We start from the raw sequence: 12,248 nt of genomic DNA on the forward strand, positions 1-12,248 counted from the left end.
GAATGCATATTTAGGCATGCACACATCAAATAAAAAGGGGGGGGGGAGATTGGTTCCAGTGTGGCATAAAAGTTACAGATGTTCCAGCTTGTAGTTTGTGATGAATGTGCTGCAGAGACTGTCTAAAATCTTGGGGAAATTGCAGATTACAGGGACAGCATTGGCCAATGCAATTTACATCCTTCAAGAAGGCAAAACATTTCCCCTTTTTCAGGGTCTTTGCAATGCCTTCCAGGTTTGCATAACCATTTCATCCCTTCTATTTCCAGTGTTCTGGAATGAGTGTCCAAAATGCTTCTGTGTCCAAAATGACACCATACACACACTCACTCACACACGAAAGAAAGAAAGAAAGAAAGAAAGAAAGAAAGAAAGAAAGAAAGAAAGAGAGAGAGAGAGAGAGAGAGAGAGAGAGAGAGAGAGAGAGAGAGAGAGAGAGAGAGAGAGAGAGATGAGGGAACCCAAAGTGTACAGAAGTACAAAAATATTTAGGGGAGAGGAAACTCCAATAGGGATGGGGAATGTCAGAACAGTCCAATGCTCACTGGCCTTGAATACTGACTGACAGTGAGGGGGTGGAGGGGGGCAAGGACAACCAGGTAGGAAACAGAAATGGAATGGAGTATTTTCGGGAATTCCATAAAGTAACATTTTGTTGCAGGTTCCGCATGTTGAATGGTAACAAGACAGCAAGGGTTTGTATCAGCTTGTGAGGTGCACACTTGGATATTTCTTTGCAATCCCAATCACCCCTTATCATTTTAATACATACATAGCAACCACAAAGGGACATTTTTCTTGCCTGACATACTGTCAAAGAAATGGCACTGTTAGCTCAGCAATCACCCTCCAGAGATTCCTGCAGAAGGGAATATGGATATACCTGTATGTGGAAGGCACTTTGATGTCCAGCTGCAAGGGTACAGCAATTCCATTTGTCACCATAAATTATCGAGTGACCTCTTAAATATGCCATACTGAGCAGTTCCACAAGCCTCATCTATGTGACATTTCACAAGGTAACTTTCAAGAGGTTCCCCCACCTCACTGATCCATTGTAACAGCTCAAGCATTTAGGATACTTCACATTCATCCATAGAGACACATTAAAGAATATTATTAATTCAAAAGTGAACTCTTGACAGAGCCTTGTGTGGTATCTTTTGGTCAAGGCTTAATGTGCATTTCTACAATTATTGCAAAGAACGAACCTGAGATATGGATTTTTAAAAACAAACAAGCAAACCAATCGATCTTCAAGAAGAAAACAAAATGGTTCTAAGTAGGGTGTGCACCACAAGATTTGGTTTGGATCCTGATGTGGCATTTTGGAAGATAGCCTTCCTGTGTAAGAGGTACTACCGTAGGAGAGTTCACGTTCTGAATCTGTTTTATTTCCCTACATCAATTCACTATTGCCCTCCCTGTAGCCCTTTCAGTGCCAGGTGGAGATGTTCATCTTTCAACAAGACTCACAATACCCTCCAACATCCCCCTGACTAAAATAGGGACATCCTAAGGAAACATGGGTGGCATGGGACATAGGCCACAGAGCCTAGGGCTTGCCGATCAGAAGCTCAGCGGTTCGAATCCCCGCAATGGGGTGAGCTCCCGTTGCTCGGTCCCTGCTCCTGCTAACCTAGCAGTTCGAAAGCACGTCAAAGTGCAAGTAGCTATATGTATATCTATGTATATCTTTTCCGGGATCCGATTGTGAACAGAAATGATTATGTGAGTAAACTTTTATACTTTAAGATCACTGTGTTGTATCTTATTTTTAAAGGGGGAACAAGGGGAAGATATGCCAGGAATATATATTATTACAGAGGTTCTAGTGAGCCTGAGCAATCGCTGCTGCTGCTGCGTGTGTTTTTAAAAGGGAATGTAAACTCTGCAAAGTTTGTGAACTTGTTAACGCAAGTTGGGATATGATGTTATAAATAATATATCCTTTCCTGCATCCCTGAACATTCCCACATCAGCTTCATTCCATAGACTTCTAGTGTTCCCCCCCCCCCTAGCAACTGAAGCATGTGTAGGCCTGCCTTCTGCAAGCTGCTGTTCTCTGGATGTTATTGGATTACAACTCTCATCATCTCTGACCATTGGTTGTACTGGGTGGGGTTGATGGGAGTTGTAGTCTAAAATATCTAGAAGGCACCAGGTTCGGAAAGGATGGTGTAGACCAGGCATCCCCAAACTTCTGCCCTCCAGATGTTTTGGACTACAATTCCCATCATCCCTGACCACTGGTCCTCTTAGCTAGGGATCATGGGATTTGTAGGCCAAAACATCTGGAGGGCCGCAGTTTGGGGATGCCTGGTGTAGACCTTCAGCAAGCCTATGGAGGCGCCACAAGCTGGTTAGACAGGTTGATGCAGGAAACTCTGCAAATGAGGCCCTCTCACTTTTTGGTCACTTCATGGCTTGGATGGCCTAAATGTGCATGTTTTCTTCCCCTCTCAGCATTGTATACTTCAGAATTTGTTTTGTTTGTTCTAAAAGAATTATCCACATGCTTTGCATATGCCTGAGGGAGCATTCTTGGTCTTATGACCTTGCCAGATACCAAGAGATAGGAAGGAACTGGCTCATCTAAGCAATTTCTGCTACATTACCATCACTGGGGGGAAATCCTCTTCAGTTTAATACATATTCATCACCAATTGATTTTTAAAGGGGCAGTTGAGTTTTTTTTAAAAAAACTATTTTGAGGCTATAGGCTCGGCAATTATTTCCCCTGTCTGCCATCATCCTTCCCATCACCTGGATAATAAACCAAATACAGCAAGAAGCAGCTGACTTGCTAAATAAGCCCAAGGGAAGAGAGCAGCTGGAATTTTCAGCTGATTTGGGAATGTTTGTTTGTCAGAAAAACAAGGCACATTGGGGGAAGGTCATGGCTCAGGGACAGAGCTATTGCTTGGCAGGCAGGAGGTCTGAAGTTCAATCCTAAAGGTTCAATAGCTGATGATTGACACAGCACAGAGGGCCCTTTGCCTCACTTCATTTTGTGATAAGAACATTTTTTAATGTATTTATTTTGTTTCTTCATTCTAGATAAATTATCTACGATAGGCATTTTCATACCATTTTTCAACCATATTCCCAGGGCAATTTACAAGGAAGAGTAAAACAATTAGAATGGTCATTGCGAATAAAATAAAGGGCTACCATAAACAAACCACAAATGCATCATAAAACAGTTGGCAAGATTAATTTATATCTCAAACACATGTAGTGGGGCACATTCTCAGTCAAAGGAGAATAAGGTCTCATCCACAGCATAAAGCACACTGAATGCACATTTGAAGCACATGGCTTCCCACAAAGACTCCTGAGAACAGGGAACTGGGAAATAGAGCTCTATGACGGGTAAAATCAGTTCCCAGGAATCTTGGCGAGAAGCCATGCACTTGAATGTGCTTTAAATATACGCTGTGGATGTGATCTTGGGTGCCAGGAAAACCTCTGAAAAAGGAGTTCTACATCTGGTGCCACCACCACTGAAATATTTTTCTCTCTGTTAGCCACCCATCTCACCTCAACTGGTGGGCCGAAGGATCTCCACCGAAGACCTCAGTCTACAAGTAGACAAGTATTATTTGGTGTCTTCAGGTGGAAATGACATACTCTCAACAGCAAAAGGAGAGTTAAGGGAATGTCTTCCTGACTGGATTGAGTTCTCGGAACAAGAAGGCACCATAGACCAGGCATAGGCAAACTCGGCCCTCCAGATGTTTTGGGGCTATAACTCCTACCATCCCTGACCACTGGTCCTGTTAGCTAGGAATGATGGGAGTTGTAGTCCCAAAACATCTGGAGGGCCAAGTTTGCCTATGCCTGCCTTAGACCCTGCCTCACAGCAGCTGCATCTAAGATATGCTCTCTCAACATTGGTTGGTGAGGAATATGCATTGACCTATAAGCAGCAGCAGCTACAACTAAAAATATATCTATAAACATATAAGGAAGGAAGTCTGTACCCATCTTCTGTAGCCTTCAGAATCCCAAATATTCAGCAGCACAGGAGATAAGCCACCAAGATCACCTAGAAATACCAGGACCTGATGCCATTTGAAAAACAGGGCATAGAACTTAGACATGAATATCTGAAGGGAATATTTTGGTAGATTAAATCCCAGAAGTCAGTAGCTAAGCATATGGCTAGCACACCCAACCGTTTTGACTAATTCAAAAACAGGTGGTTATTAACTGACATGCTGTGCTTTAAATACAGGGAATAAATACTTCAGTTCTCTTTGGTCTCACATGCACACCTCAAGTTGTGGCTCAGACTTCCTGAAAAATGTGGCTTCCCTACTTTCACTTTCTGGATGCCAATCACATCAGTTGTGGTCATGAGAATGTAATCAGACTCTCCACAAAGTCTATATGATTAGATCCAAAAATATCTGGTTCTCCATTTTATTCAAATGAACACATATCTACCGAGACACCTTGAACTGTTTACCAACCACTTCCCCAAAACAGTCACTGTCTTGTATTACTTTTGGTTTGAGGGCTTGCCTTTTCTACTAAGAATCTAGTTCTTTCAGGATGGTTTCAGGAAGGGAAAATGCTAATTGATATGTGTTAAAATGCAGCATTTTACAGCATGTGGTTAGAATCATAGAGTTGGAAGAGACCACAAGGGCCATCCAGTCCAACCCCCTGCCAAGCAGGAAACACCATCAAAGCATTCTTGACATATGCCTGTCAAGCCTCTGCTTAAAGACCTCCAAAGGAGACTCCACCACACTCCTTGGTAGCAAATTCCACTGCCGAACAGCTCTTACTGTCAGGAAGTTCTTCCTAATTTTTAGGTGGAATCTTCTTTCTTGTAGCTTGAATCCATTGCTCCATGTCCGCTTCTCTGGAGCAGCAGAAAACAATCTTTCTCCCTCCTCCATATGACATCCTTTCATATATTTGAACATGGCTATCATATCACCCCTTAACCTTCTCTTCTCCAGGCTAAACATACCCAGCTCCCTAAGCCGTTCCTCATAAGGCATCGTTTCCAGGCCTTTGACCATTTGGGTTGCCCTCCTCTGGACACGTTCCAGTTTGTCAGTATCTTTCTTGAACTGTGGTGCCCAGAACTGGACACAGTACTCCAGGTGAGGTCTGACCAGAGCAGAATACAGTGGTACTATTACCACTGGTTCTCTGGACAAAATTTTTCTCTAAATGCTCCACTCTCTAGAAATTTGCAAAAACATCTTCTTTTCCTCCCCTGTTCTCTGTGCTGCCAAAATATATGTACCTGCCCACACAGGAGGGTTTTCGTTTTCTTCTCCCAGAAACCCTTTTCATTAAAATGCTGTCACTGCATGCTACAGTATCTTAGAAACTGTTAAATGGGCAGTTTATCGTTACATGTCTGCATGAAAGAAATGCATTAAGAAAGTCTGCTCTAGTTTTTTTCCCCCAACCTTGTAGAATCGCAGCAGGAGGTTTATTATCAAAGTTACTATCACTTCTTATGCTCCAAACTCTAGAGATCTGAACATGTTAGAAATTCAATATCCAAAATGTATTCCAAGTTGTAACTTGTAAAAATGTTAACCCTGCTGATTCAAGTGCTAATTTCACCTCCAGAAGTAAGTGAAGGTAAGCTCTGCTTTTTAAAATTAAAGTCGGATGTAAAACCTTGATTTTATATTTAATTTATGAATATGTTCTTAAGTGAAACGCACACAGCTGCTTGCGTGAGCCATTTAACGGGCGTGCTATCAAAAGATGGATCAGCCCAATTGTTGGTCAATGTAGATATTTGTCTAGAAGGCAAGTTTATATAGGTGCCAGGCACTAGACTTCCTGTCACCTCCAATCATGCAATGATTTCCACATGATTAAAGTCATTTTCCAGCCTGTGACTGCAGGCTATGCCTCAGAGGGAAAGGAAGGGAGGAAGTCTCACTATTATTTTTTATTTAATGTACTCATAGTGTACTGCTTAAGCACTACAGTCTGCAAGTAAAAGGTAAAGGTAAAGATACCCCCTGACCATAAGGTCCAGTTGCGGACGACTCTGGGGTTGTGGCGCTCATCTCGCTCTATAGGCCAAGGGAGCCGGCGTTTGTCCGCAGACAGCTTCCAGGTCATGTGGTGTACATAAAAATTATAAAAAGCATGAAAATTATAAAAAAGCATGCAAAGGGGAGGAAGACGCTCGTTGCCGGAGCTGCTTGTGAGGAGACACAATGAGCAAAGCACACCCGCCGGAGCTGAAGAAGTTTATGGACAAGAAGCTGTCATTGAAATTAAATGGTGGCCGGCATGTCCAAGGAATCTTAAGAGGATTTGATCCATTTATGAATCTTGTAATAGATGAGTGTGTGGAAATGGCACCAGGAGGACAACAGAACAACATAGGGGGTGGTGGTAATACGTGGAAACAGCATCATTATGCTAGAACGAGTATAAACAAACCAGTGGAACCAGCTACAATGTGGACATATGTTTTTGTATTGTAGATTTTACAGGCATGACACATTCTTTGTGATTTTTTTTAAAACAAATTGTTAAAATGGGGGGGGGGGAGCATGCAAAGCCATTTCCCATCCCCGGAGAGTTGATGTTGCGGACTGGGAGCATGCCCTCCCCCACACGCATGGGGCAGGATAGCCCCTGCACCATTGGTTGGTCCTCAGCCACGTCATCCCAAGGCTGTCCAATCCGGACAGTCCAGGGGCATGGCGCAGGCTGTTTAAATTGCCCACGGCCGAGGACATGTTCCTTTTCTCCCTGCTCGGTCAGTTCTCCCACCCTCCCTCCCTTAGGTTAGGCTCTTTCTCTCCTCAGCTTGCTATGGACTATGGTCCCCTGTTTTTTAACAGGAGCCTGGTAGGAATTTTTTTCAAATCGTCACAGCTTTGTAGGGTTTGGCAGTTAGGCATCGGAGTATACAGTTGAAGGGGAGGGGAGGTAGTGGCCATCACCTACCCCTTCTATTTCAAGGGTATTCTGTTAAAGAAACCTTGGGGGCGTGGTCTCCGCCTGAACCCCCTGATGGGGGGCTAGGGCCATGGCACGATCCCTAGCGGTGATCCTGGGGGAGTTCCTAGTTGATTTGCATCATCAGGGATCCCCCTTCTGGTGGTTAACCCTTCCAAGACTCCTGAAGACGGGCAGGAGTCAGATATAGTCGTGTGGTTTCCAATGCCTAAGCCAATACTACTCACATTCTGTAACCAATAAAATTGTGGCCTTTTTCGCCCATTAACCTAAAATACTGTTTCATGTGTCTTTATTCCACTTCCCGGGAGGGTTTGGGACCTTGCCATGCAATGGGTAAAATCAATTACAATTATGAAAAACAGAAAACTTGCTTAAAGTGCCTGCTGAAATAGAAAGATCTTAGTCAAATGGCTAAGGGGGGGCTGTCTATTCTCAGCAGGGAGGGAATGCCACAGAAATGGAACCATATGGTGAGATTAAAGAATATTGTAATAGCTGGCTACAATATCATTAAATAGCCCACCTGTTTATTGAAGACAAAAATAGGTTTTGAACAGAAAACTTCCAAATTGCAAAGCAAATTACTGCAGCCAAATAAGATAATATCAAAAATGTATAATTTACTCCTTGAGTAGGAATTGAAAGATGAAGTAATAAAAGAAACAATGATAAAGTGGTCACAAGATTTGGGCAAGACAATACACTTAGACAGGTGGGAAAAATTGTGGAGTGTGGATATAAATTTTACAGCCTGTTATGTGATAAGAGAAAATATAATGAAAATGTGTTATCGTTGGTACCTTACCTCAGTGAAATTGGCTAAGGTTTATAAAAAAATATTCAAACCTTTGCTGGAGATGTAAAGTAGAGGTGGGAACAATGTATCATATGTGGTGGCGGTGCAAGGTGATTAAACAATTCTGGACTAAGATACATGAAGAGCTGAAAAGAATATCTAAGACTACATTTCTTAAGAAGCCAGAAGCATATCTGATGGATTTAATAACTAATGATATTCCCAAAGACAAAAAGAACATATTCCTCTATGGGACAGCAGCGATGAGACTACTAGTGGCAAAAAAATTGGAAAACAGGAAAAAAATACCAGAAATATCAGAATGGAGAACTAAGATTTGTGAATTTATGGTAATGGCAAAATTAACGGCTTCAATTAGAGGCAGCTCTAAGCAAAAAGTTAAGAGAGAGTGAGAGTGTGTAGAGACATATATGGAAAAATATGGAAATGGAAATAAATTTTAATATAAACATAAAAGGAAATACTCACAAGGATACAAGATAATATTACAAAGGATAGAATCATTAAGTACAAACAATTGTTAACACAACAAGAAACAATAATATGAAGACCAATAAGATCGCACATGGGTGAGGGGAAGTTGGGAGGGAGGGAGGGAAGCAGAAGGTGGTATCTGAAGAATTATTAAAAACCTTTAAGAACATGATATAAAAGCAAAATGATATATGTAATTGGAAATATGTTGATTGTTTGTGGCTGTAAGCTTTTTATTTTCAAATAAAAAATAAACATAATTTAAAAAATAAAAGAAATGGAACCACAGACCATAATGCAGAGTTTCTGGTGGATATGAGTAAGGCATCTGAGACAATGGGGGACCACTCACGGAAATTCCGCTCAGTGATGGGACAGGGATAAAAAAGGGATCAGGTGGTCATGAGGTATCCTGGACCCAAGTTGTTAAGGGCCTTGTAAATGAATACAAAAACCTTGAGCTTGGCCTTGCAACATATGGGCAGCCAGTGTAAGCTTTTAAGCAGCAATGTTGTGTGCTGGCTGTTGTCTGTCCTCACCGCCAATCTAGCTGCACCAGCTGGAGCTTCCAAACCACTGTTCCCTATTGACAAGAGCACACAGCCCTCTGCTTTTAAGGAAGTGCTCTACCCAAGGAAGATGCTAAGAATACAACAGGATTAGAAACTGTTCCCAGACAAAAGAGGAAGATTTGCTCATATACAGCGCATACCTGGAGGAAAACAGGAACCAGGAAAGAAAAGACAAAGGGGTCAGGCTAATCAAAAACCGAGGCCAGGACCCAGGTGATAGCAGAGGTGCATTTCGGCACGTGTGACTAGTTCTGTCGCACGGGGCACAGAGCCTCAGGGGCACTATAGGGGGCACCACAACTATGATGTAGAATGGAAGGCGAGAAGCGGGGGGGGCACTGAATTTGGGTGTTACACAGGGCGCCACTGAAATTTGAGACCCCAAGGTTTAAATTATGGAAGCTGGCTTGAGTGGAGTATAAACCCTCAGAAAGGCAGGGTTGAAATATTGTAAATAAATAAAATGAATATATGCTAATCATACATATTTCCAGTGCTTTCCCCCCCCTAAAAAATGTTTAGGGGAACTCTCATTTTCCTACTCATTTTGAAATACTGCCCCTCAATGAGGCCAAACTTACATTCACAAAATGTTTAGGGGTGTGCATACTCCTGTGTTCCCCGAGAAAAAAGTGCTGCATATTTCTGCTCCAAAAGGTGCTTGCTTACCCTGTGCTGATACCATTGCTATAGGGTTTGTTGTTAGACATATAAAAGAAGGGGGGAAATGACAATAGAATATATATTACAGGTACAGCAGGGGTCATTTCAAAAATGTTCATGATATTCCCCCCCCCCAGCATGATGGACCATACTGCATCTAGACCTCCATATTCCCCTCTTTCTCCCCCACTCTGAAATGGCACTTTTTAAAAAGTAGAAGACTGGTGAACATGGCTGAGGTGTGGGAAATAACTGAGGAAAGGAGGGGCGGAAAGTGGCGAGAACCTGTGCTCTGCCTCTTGCAGAGGCCTCACAAAGAACAATTTCACACAATTTTCTTTTTAAAAAAAAATCCTTCATACAAAAGCCTGAACAAGCTGTTCCACTTGCAAGTACATCAAACTGTTTTGGATTATACACATTGCAGCATCCTTCCTTCTTAAATCTGCCTGGCAGCAGTCAATGTGTTGTCACGTAATTCTTATGCATCTGGCCTGTGGGAACAGCCTTGCTGTTTGCCTCCAAGCTTCAGTGTGGCTTTTGGAGGGTGGGTGGCTAAGTGGGTCTTCAGACTACATACAGTGGATTCAGGGTCTGTGATACAGCAGTACAGGCAACTTGCTAGTATTTTAAGTACCTTCAATGTTTTGCTGTGCAAGTGAACACATTTATAATAAGCAACAGAAACAACAAACCTGCAATAAAATGATTCACTGCTGTCTGGGTCTCATCTCTGTTCTCTCTTCTTGAAAGTTGACTCCTTTCAGAGAATCCAATCCCAGATAAGGCCAGGTTAAGGCTGCAGAAGGAAGGCTTAGTTGTAGAGTGGGCACTCCGACTCCCGAGTGAGCGTAATGATTTCAAATCATTCAATCATTCAAAACTTTCAATCCAGAGATTTAGCTTGGATTGCATATCTGTACAGTAATCGATTGATGGCCAGCTTGGAATAAGGTCAAAAGTGACCCCCCAAAAAATATCCTTTTGGGAATTATAGGGACAGAACGACCCAAACTATTGAAATTGATTCATGTATGCGACTACAGTGGCAAGAATGTTACTTACCCAAAAATGGAAAGAAGAAGAAGTCCTGGCAAAAGAAGAATGGATACAAAAACTTATGGAATATGCAGAAATGGCGAGACTTACCAGAAAAATAAGACATCAAGATAACAAACTTTTTATAAAAGAACGGAAATGGTTTATTGAATATTTGCAAACAAACTGTAAACAGATAAGAACATTGGCAGGATTATTGTAATAACTTGCAGTTTTATAAGCGTATATATCACTCCCTCTTCTTCCTCAAGATGAGCAAAGAAATCTTTATCTCTGCATACGTGCCGGGTGCATCCAGAGTCGACAATGAATGCTGATCCTGGTGCAGCTTTGGTTTTTGTCCTCCTCCCCCTATGCCTCTGAAATTTCTTTTCTGCTTTGAAAACTTTTTACACTAATTCTGAACATGTTTGACCTCCCCACAGGAAAAACAGTATGATTGTGAAATCTACCTTAGGTTTCAACTCCTAATAATGCTTTAAATTCAAATATTATATTTCAAATGTTCAGAAATTGAGATTTGTGATCCAAAATGACAGCTTCTGAATATTTGGCAAATACTTTAATGAAAAGCTGCAGAATTTGGGGAAGCTTTTTTCTTGCAGCAGTGCACACTCAGATATCTGAACTGCAAGAGAAAACAAAAAACCTAACAGTAGCACAGAAGTCAACTCCCACATTAGGCATGAGAGAACCATCTGGTCTTGAAAAGATCACCATCACCTCCCTATTTATAGTATTTGCTTTAAATGTTTCAAAGCCACCAAAATACAAAATAAAGCCTATTTTATCTCCTTCACAATATAAAACCTTTTTTTTAAATAGGTCTATATATGCTTCCAAGGAAGAGGCTGGAACAGCATCTCTTCCAAGAGCAACTCTGCTGTGCTGTTTAGGCAAGGCTACACAAATAAATTGTGGCCAAAAGTTGGCCAAGGGCCTTATGGCGGTTCCCTCACTGCAAGGAGCGAGGTTACAGGGAACCAGGCAGAGGGCCTTCTCGGTAGTGGCACCCGCCCTATGGAACACCCTCTCGTCAGATGTCAAGGAAATAAACAACTATCTGACTTTTAGAAGACATCTGAAGGCAGCCCTGTTTAGAGAAGTTTTTAATGACTAATGTTTTAATATATTTTTAATCTTTTGTTGGAAGCCACCCAGAGTGGCTGCGGAAACCCAGCCAGCTGGGCAGTGTATTATTATTATTATTATTATTATTATTACATGTAATTTTTCTTTACAGTGTATATTATAACTGCTGGTTTTATTTATATGCATATTTTGAATTTCATATTTGTTTTGGTTCACTTGTTTTTAACTCTCATTTTTATCAATAATATAAATTAAACACCTCTGCTTACTCCTCTCGACAACAATGAACACTCAGTTGTATTAACTGGATTGGTTTTTGTTCCAGATATTGATAAGCAAACACTGGCAATTTCTGCTCCTGTTTCTGTTGGAATTCTCCGGCATTCCTAATGGCCATCGCCCTCACGTAAGGCAGTATCATTTAGGAATTTCTCAGGAGATAAACATGCAGGTCTGTGCACCATATTGCTCAGCAGTGGCTGTCAATAGAGGGAAGACCTAATGGTCCGCTCACCGGACAGAGGTAAAAAGACGCATGAGAGAACATGTCCCCTTGCTCCTGAAATTCATTTTCCTCTGCATTTGATACTTTCTCCTACTGAACT

At 41.7% G+C, this 12,248-nt stretch overlaps 1 pseudogene; it reads left to right on the forward strand.

Moving 5' to 3' along the window:
- Window positions 1-6,171: 6,171 nt before the first annotated feature.
- LOC118077836 (small nuclear ribonucleoprotein G-like) lies at window positions 6,172-6,432 on the forward strand (annotated as a pseudogene).
- The last annotated feature ends 5,816 nt before the right edge of the window (window positions 6,433-12,248 follow it).

This window comes from Zootoca vivipara, chromosome 11 (genome assembly GCF_963506605.1).
Source record: "Zootoca vivipara chromosome 11, rZooViv1.1, whole genome shotgun sequence".
NCBI lineage: Eukaryota > Metazoa > Chordata > Lepidosauria > Squamata > Lacertidae > Zootoca > Zootoca vivipara.